The 8427-nt window shown below is 51.3% G+C and overlaps 1 long non-coding RNA gene across 1 annotated transcript; it reads left to right on the plus strand.

The window, feature by feature from the left end:
- On the plus strand, nucleotides 3280-5949 carry LOC106504931. The gene is made up of 3 exons (XR_001298889.2): nucleotides 3280-3711; nucleotides 4664-4804; nucleotides 5441-5949. It is a non-coding gene; the product is annotated as an uncharacterized LOC106504931 (long non-coding RNA).

Below are 8427 nucleotides of genomic sequence, written 5' to 3' on the forward strand. Positions count from 1 at the left end.
GGCTCAGATCCGACATTGTTGTGGCTGTTGGGTAGGCTGGAAGCTACAACTCCCATTTGACCCCTAGCCTGGGAACCTCCATATGCCATGGGTGTGGCCCTAAAAAGACCAAAAAAAAGAAAAAAAGAAAAAAAGAAAGACAAACGACTTTCCAACTCTCTCCTGTGTGCCCAGACTATTGTAGGTCCTGGTCCTTTTTTCATCCCATCCCATTGCCAACCAGGTGTTCCACGCTGCCCAGGCACTGCCCATAGCCACAGCTGGTGCCGGGATCGCCCTGGCTTCAGGGTAAGAAGGGATCCAGGTTAGCATCTTACTAGCCTCAAGTTGAACCTGAATTGCCTTTTGAAGAATCACATCTCTGGGGACATTTGCTGGGAGCTAACAGAGAAGACAGACCTGGGAAGCAGCCCCAGCAGGCTCTGTGCTGGATGCTGAAGTGATAAGAGAGAAGAGATAACAGAATGTCATAGAAGGGTGTCATGGAAGCCCTCATCCCCAGAGGGCTTCCCCAGAGGAGTTCCCCACTCCAACTACTAAGAAGCACCAGCTCCCGAAGACTCCTGCCTTTACTGGGAGGACGGGGGACCCCATGACGCCCGGCAGAGGGAGTGGCCAGACCCCAGTATGGATGCCAGGTGCTGTCCAGTCTCTCTGAGGATGGGTGGGAAGACCCAGGAGGAGGGAGAGGCATGGCTTTGCTGAAGTCATTGTGACCCTCCAAGGAGACAGTCACTGTGTGGGTGACCCCGTTTCCCCAGGCATGGATGGCTATCTGTTTTTCACCTTCCCAATCATGTGTCCCAAAGACTTAATGTCAATGAAGTTCATAGTCCCAAAGCACCCCTCTTTTGGAAGGCAACCCCAGGAAGAGGCAATTTGGGATTAAGCCTGGTCTTTTTTTCAGAGGAAGGCCTCTGCCCGTGATGCTTGTCCTTCGCTGAAACCCCTTGGCCTTAGGACCCGTCTTCCCCACCCCTTACACCTGGATGCAGCCTCTCTGCACTAGCTCCCTTTCTTGGGCATGAGCCTTGCCTCCCCTGCTGGACTCCAGCCTCCCAGGAGCACTGCCTTGCTATGCCTCGTTTCCCTCACGTGGCCTAGAGCAGGGTCCTGAGGGGGTCCCAGGTCACAGGACCAGGGGTGAGGCGTTCCTTGGTCCTTCTCTCCTGCCCCGTGTGCTCCCCCCTCCTCCTCCCCCTTCCTCGTTCCTAGCATTCTCATGTCAGATGAAAAGGAAATGCTAAAGGAATGGCTTCAGGATGTGCGGAATGGAAGGAGAGCCGCCCAAGCCTTTGCTCTGAAAACTGATGCGCTCCTGGCACACACATGGTCAGCAGTCTCCCTGTGTCCCTCATACATCAGCTGGTTGGCTGGAGCATGGCTTACCTGCTACCCAGGATGCTGGCCATTCACCTGCTGTACTCGCTCTGCCAGAGTCATAATCAAGACACTCTGGGTTCAAGTCTTGCCTACAGCATGTTACATCCCATGCTCTTCACAGGAGCATAGCTGCCAAAGCCCGCTGTGAGCCTTGGGGGAGCGCAGGCAGGGCAGGGGAGAGGGTCCTAGGGCGTAGCTCCAGGCTAGGAGGCAGGGCCCGGGGTCCTGGAGACAGGTCACCTCCCAGCAGGGTCCCTGCTAGAAGAGAGGGGGCCTGTGGGCAGGCCCAGTTGAGCTGAGCTGGTGACAAGCGCTAACAGCCCTCAGGATCATGGCCAGAGGGGACGAAGGACTTGGAGGACTCTGAGGAGAGGCTGGCATGCAGCAAAGAGGCATGGGAGGCTGACAGCGAGCTAGCAGCCCACATAGGCCTGCCTCAGTAGGAGGAGGGGCCTGGCTGGCCTGGTGTGCGAGGCACCATCTGAATGTCTTGATTTGCTGCTAATTGAGCAGCCTGGCACTGCAAAGTCACGTGACCCCGTGCAGCTGAGACCAGGACTCAGTCCCCCTGGTTCTCGTGGAGCAGGAGGACCACCTGCCACGGCTGCGGGGAAGCTGGCCGTGCTGGGGAAAGCAGGCTGGGCAGGCCTGCGAGCCAGCACGGCCTGGGCCTGGCTACCGTCCCTAGGACGGCCTGGCTCCAAAGCTCCGAGGCCCACAAAGGCCCTCCAGCTGGCAGGACTGGGATCTTCTGAGTCCCGATGGCCATTCCAGCCAGGCCCCGTGTGTGCTCCAAACGTGCAGCCTCATGCGCTGTCCCGTTTTGTTCTCCCACCAATGAAATGGGGTGTGTTGTTACAGCCCCGTCTTAGGGTGATGTCACTCGGGGCTCAGGGAGGGAAGGCAACCAGGTCACAGCTTACAAGCAGTCAGGCTGGGATGTGACCCCTGTGGTTCTTGGTGCCAGAAATGACGCTTGACAGTCTCAGTGTGACTTGAGGGGAAAAAAAAAAGAGTTGTCCTTCCACGACTGGCTTATTTCACTCAACATGACATCCTCCTAGGTCACCCAGGCCATCCCATATGGCAGGATGATTTTCTTTTTAAAGGCTGAATAGTATTCCACTTCTTTATTCCTCAGTTAAAGGGCTATAGTAAACGTGGGAGGTGTGGGTATCTCTTCAAGATGCCAACCTCAGTTCTTTTGGATCAATGCCCAGAACTGAGGTTGTGGGATCATATAATAGTTCTCAGATTTCACTTACATGAGGTACCTAAAATAGACTATCTCAGAGAAGCACACACTGGATGTGGCTGCCTGGGGCTGGCGGGGAGGGGGGAATGGGTTGCTGTTCAGAAGATAGAATGTTTCAGTTGTGCCAGGTAAATTCTAGAGATCTGCCTGAAGGTGACATCGTGCCCTTAAACATCTGTAAGTGGGGAGAGCTTAGGTTAAGTGCTCTTGCCACAATGAAATAAGATTTTTTAAAAAGGAAAGAAGGAAGGAACAAATCTACAGTGACTGCATGTCTTTAAAATGTTTTGATTCTAAATCCAAGTTGCACTGGGCTATCTTGTCTAACACTTACTGCCTAAACTGTGCCTTTCCATTTATCATCATGTTTGGTCTCTACTGCTTCATGAGGCAGATTTAAAAAAAAAATTTTTTTTTTTTTTTTTTTTTTTTTGTCTTTTTAGGGCTACATCTGCAGCATATGGAGATTCCCAGGCTAGGAGTTGAATGGGAGCTGTAGCTTCCGGTCTACACCACAGCCACAGAAACTCAGGATCTGAGTCTCTTCTGTGACCTACCCCACAGCTTACGGCAATGCCAGATCCTTAACCCACTGAGTAAAGCCAGGGATCGAACCTGTATCTACAAGGATGCTAGTCAGATTCATTTCTGCTGAGCCATGAGGGGAACTCCAGATTTTTTTTTTTTTTCCATCTTTTCAGGTGTGGGTAAAATGAGGTTCAGGTGATGAGGAGGTTTCCCTGGTAACATAAATGGTGTTCACCTCAGGACACTAGCCCAGGTGTCTGTCCCACTCTGCCAAGTGGGGGTGGAGCATCTGTGTGAGCCCCTCCCTCCTCACTGCCTGGCTCAGATTTGGCAAAGCCTCATGAGTCTGCTCCAACCTCGTGCCCATTTCATGGTGTCTTCCTTCAGATCCACCTGCTCCATTATTGGACTCATCCAGGGCGTCAGACCAGTGCAATGAAGCTTTGATGTTGCAGGAGGGTGTTTAAGTGTCTCCCTCCCTCTCTGTCTCTAAGTGCTTCTCCCTTCTGGTGACGCCAAGGAGGAACGGGTGGCCAGGCTCACAGGTGAGTGAGGGCACATGTGCAGGACTGTGTGTCCCCGGCGATAAGAAAGGCAGCAGAAATGAACAGAAAGGTCTGGAGTCTCTCTCTTTCTCTCTCTCTCTTTTTTTTTAACCAAAAGTGAAAAATCAATTCATGACCTTAAAGAAGTTTATGAATTCCTAGCTTAGGAATCAATGCACATTGATTTTTGTGCCTCTGCATGGGCTGTACATGTACACTATCAAATGATGAAAGCTATATTTTGTTGGGCTTGGAGTGGGGATAAGCAGGTGCCATTTCTACCAGATGGCCAAGAGTGAAAAAGGGGGAAAAAAAAATGCCTTCTGCAGCATCTCGGTCTGGAGCCTGGGGCCTCTGGCTCTGATGACCAGGTCCCGACACCTGTCTCTGACTTCCCAGGTCCCAGTGCACATCACCCAGTCCCCTTCCTCACGCCCACCCTCTGCGGCTCCACCAGCTCCCCCGCACACAGGCTCTTCCTGAGGTGGGTTTCTCAGATCAGGTTTACAGGGCGAGGAAATTTGCAGAGTGAAAGAAAGATGGGACAGATAGGCACAGGAAGTGTCATGCAGAGGTGACTTAATCATTTACATGAGAACAATGTATCCTCTTTAAAGAATACTTTTCCATACATTGTATCATTGGATCCCCATAGCACCCCTGGTTGTAGGTCAGAGGATGTATCACGGTCCCTGTTTTACAAATCAGGGAGCAGATCCTAAGAAAGCTTGTGACCTGCTTAAGATCTTACAGCTGGCATCGAAGCCAGCCAGCTCTGCCCCCTGGTCTCACAGGGGTGTGCCTCCTCCAGTGCCCAGACGATAGGGCAGCTTCGCCATGGGGGGACCTAGAGAATAATCCGTGTACAAAGGGAAAATGTATAATTGTGCACGAAACATTGAAAGAAGGTGATGTGATTGAGTCTGTAGAAGAATAAATACAAATTTTGCAGGGGCACGGAGGTGGCAGAACCTGAGCAAGACATAAGACAAGTGAATGTGGGACTTCAGAACTGGCTGAATCAGGCAGCCTAGTGGCCAGGATGCCATCTTGGCCAGTGATCCCTAGGACTCTGGAGCTCAATTGTCCCCAGGTAATCCTGTCCTCCACCCCCATTCCTGCTCCCACTGTGCTTTCTAGCTCGGTTGGTGCCTTTGCTGTTTGCCTGGTCCAGGGGCCCCAAACCCTCTCCTTAACGCTTCACCTGCCGTCAGAAACCAGCTCTTATTTTACTCCTTACATTTTTCTTTAATCTCCTTCTTCTATTCCTCTTCTCTGTCCCCTAGATCAGGTTTTCATAACTTCTTACCTAACATACTGGTGTCACCTCCTCAGATATGTATATTTATTTAATTTAAAAAACAACATTGTGGGGAGTTCCTGTCATGGCGCTGAGGAAATGAATCCCACTAGTGTCTGTGAGGATGAGGGTTCGATCCCTGGCCTTGCTCAGTGGGTTAAGGATCCGGCATTGCCTTGAGCTGTGGTGTAGAGTGCAGACTCGGCTCAGATCCCGTGTTGCAGTGGCTGTGGTGAGGGCCGGCAGGTGTAGCTCCCATTCGACCCCTAGCCTGAGAACGTCCATATGCCTTGGGTGCAGCCCTAAAAAAAGCAAAAAAGCAAAACAAAACAACAACAACAACAACATGGGGAACGAAACCGCTTTGGGTCTTAACTATGGTTTCTCCTCTTTTAATCTCTCTGCTTCCTTTTCTCCCTGAACACACAGACCACCCATGCTGGCCAGGACTATAGGATACAGAAGTAACTGGAATAGAGAGAGGATCTGCCCGTGCCCCTGACACCCCCCCCCCCGCCCCCGCCAAGGGCTCCTTGAACCTTAGCACAATCTTCTCAAGGGAATCTCTCAAAAAGATGGTGCTGAAAGTTCTCAAGCAACCTGGTCCCATCGGGAGCTTGAAAGAGAAATTAAGGTGAGTCATAAAAAGATGTATTTCTTATGTACACCTAAATTTGTGGACTGTGTTTCACAGACACCAGCCCTATGTATTGCCAATAAATTTCAGAGACTTTCAAATTTCATTTTAAAACAAAGCAGTGTTTCATGTCTCTCCCTACACCTCCTTCCCCCACCAACAGCCACCCGAGTGACCCAGCTTCAATGTGCATCAGATCCTTTTATTCCCAAATTTAAAACCCTCAGGGCCTCTGCATGCCTGTGGGATTGAGTCTAAAGGTGTGGGTAGGGGAGTTCCCGTCGTGGTGCAGTGGTTAACGAATCCGACTAGGAACCATGAGGTTGCGGGTTCGGTCCCTGACCTTGCTCAGTGGGTTAACGATCCGGCGTTGCCGTGAGCTGTGGTGTAGGTTGCAGACGCGGCTCGGATCCAGCGTTGCTGTGGCTCTGGAGTAGGCCGGTGGCTACAGCTCCGATTCAACCCCTAGCCTGGGAACCTCCATATGCCACGGGAGCGGCCCAAGAAATAGCAACAACAACAACAAAAAGACCAAAAAAAAAAAATATAAAATTAAATTAAAAAAATAAAGGTGTGGGTATGGTCCTCTGTGCTCTGCACTCCAGCCCCCGTCTCCCCAGATCCCTTCTGGTCGGTCTACGGCCTCCCTCTGTGTTACATCCTAAGCCCTTAGGAATCTCAGCCCCACCCCGCTGTTTCGGGCCCTGTCGCCTATATGCATGCTCTTTCCTCAGGTGACATTTCTCCTCCCCCAGTTCCCTGTCAACCCTAGAACTGGTCTCCTCAGAGATCACTTCTTCCAGAAAGCCTTCCCTGACCCCCAGGCTGGCTCCACAGCTTTCTGGGAGACCCCTCCTCATACCACCACAGACAACTTGGGCTCCAAGGTCAAGTTGAAGGTTGCTGGAGAGGCAACAGCAGGTGAGAGAAGAGCCTTCAGGAGAAAGCTGCCTCTCCCCTCCACTTTCCATCTCAGGAGAGCGTGGGAGTGGAGTTGAACTTGAGGCCCTTTCATGGGTTGGTTTGTTTCCAGGAGGCTCTGAAAAAAAAAAAAAACAAAAAAAACCAAAAAACCTAGTTGCTGGAAAGCGTGTGTGAAATGAAAGGTCAAGGAGTAATAGTTTCATCTCAGGGACTTCTTTGGTTAGTACTTTGGTCAGTACTTTGGGAATAAAATTTCCTGTTTCTTTGGGGCTTTGGGGCCCTGTTTTGCACTGAAGCCTAAGGAGGCTGGGCTCCTGGAACCTCAAAGAGAGACTCTGTGCTCCTAAGCGGGTAACAGGTGTTGGGAAAATAAAATGACTCTGGCTCAGGTTGTCAGTGTCAGAAAGTGAGACACATGGACAAGGGGAGATCTCAACAAGGCTCTTTACTTCTGCTGAAGGGCGCGGGTGCTCAAAAAGGGCGTGCAAAGAAGAAAAGACCTTTCTTATTTATCTCTAAGGGCGTGCAAAGAAGAAAAGACCCTCCCTATTTATCCCTAACGCAGGCGACGTTCCTGTCTCCTTCCCATTGGTCAGGTCAGGGCGCACATTCTTCCCGTTGGCCAATTGAAACAAACTGTTGCTGGGAGAAGAGGGAAAGAGGAGGGCGTCGCAGGAGGTGGTTTCAGCTGAAACTGGAGCACAGTGGATTAGCCAAGATTTCCCTTGATAGAAAAGACGTTATATTACTTTCCACACAGGCTCCGGAGAAAGGGGAGGAGATGGCCTCTGTCCTTGGTTGGAATGGTCCTGTGCCACCATCCTCTCCCTGGTTCCCTCCCTTCAACTGCTCCGTGGTGTCAGCCCTTGAACATGGGCTGGGAGGTCTTAAACTGCAAAATGTTGAGCTGATAATAATCAGGGGCCATCACCACATTTGCTTGATTTTGAGGCAGAGATTATGACCAATGAATGGAGGCTGTGCGGCAAATAGCCTGGAGGAGATTGGATGGAGGGAGCTGGGGTCAAGTCAGCCTTTGAGCACCAGTTCTGTGTCCTGCAGGCAGAATGGGCAAATAATCAGCCCCAGGGGCCCCACAGCCAATAGCCAGGCTTCTTCTGGCACCTTCTGGGATGCTTCATTTTTTTCCTTTTGTCCCTGCATGGGTCTGTGGATAACATAGGCTGGGTTCATAGGTGTACATAGATACTTACGTGTGGATGAAGAATCATGAAGAGGGGTCTTTGTTTGCACGTTCCTCTCTTACGGGTTTGTGTGTGTTTGGGCTGGAGGGGGGCACCAGCTGGAGGATGCCTGCTCAGCACAAGGCAGGACCTTTTGGTCCCACTGTGCGCACAGAGGGGGATGATGGACAGGAGGGGCTCAAACCCAAACTGCCATGAGTTCTTGTCGTGGCTCAGTGCTAATGAACCCAACTAGGATCCATGAGGATGAGGGTTCGATCCCTGGGCTCAATCAGTGGGTTAAGAATCCGGCGTTGCCGTGAGCTGTGGTGTAGGGCTTGGATCCCATGTGGCTGTGGCTGTGGTGTAGATTGGCAGCTGTAGCTCTGATTCGATCCCTCACCTGGGAACTTCCACATGCTGCAGGTGAGGCCCTAAAAAAAAAAAAAGACAAACAAACAAACAAAAAACAACCACCTGCCAAGCCGACTGACGCTATCAGAGCACCCCCTTGTACTAGCTGGTTTGTAAATGTGACATCCCTTAAAGGTCTCTGGGAATGCTTGCTGGGGAGACACACATGCTCTGGGGTCAGTAATTGGCCAACCTTGAGCTTGGGAGGGAGGAGGCAGCAAAAGAAGGGGGAAGAGATGACAGGGGTCATGGCTCAG

Source organism: Sus scrofa, chromosome 9 (genome assembly GCF_000003025.6).
Source record: "Sus scrofa isolate TJ Tabasco breed Duroc chromosome 9, Sscrofa11.1, whole genome shotgun sequence".
In the NCBI taxonomy this organism is placed as follows: domain Eukaryota; kingdom Metazoa; phylum Chordata; class Mammalia; order Artiodactyla; family Suidae; genus Sus; species Sus scrofa.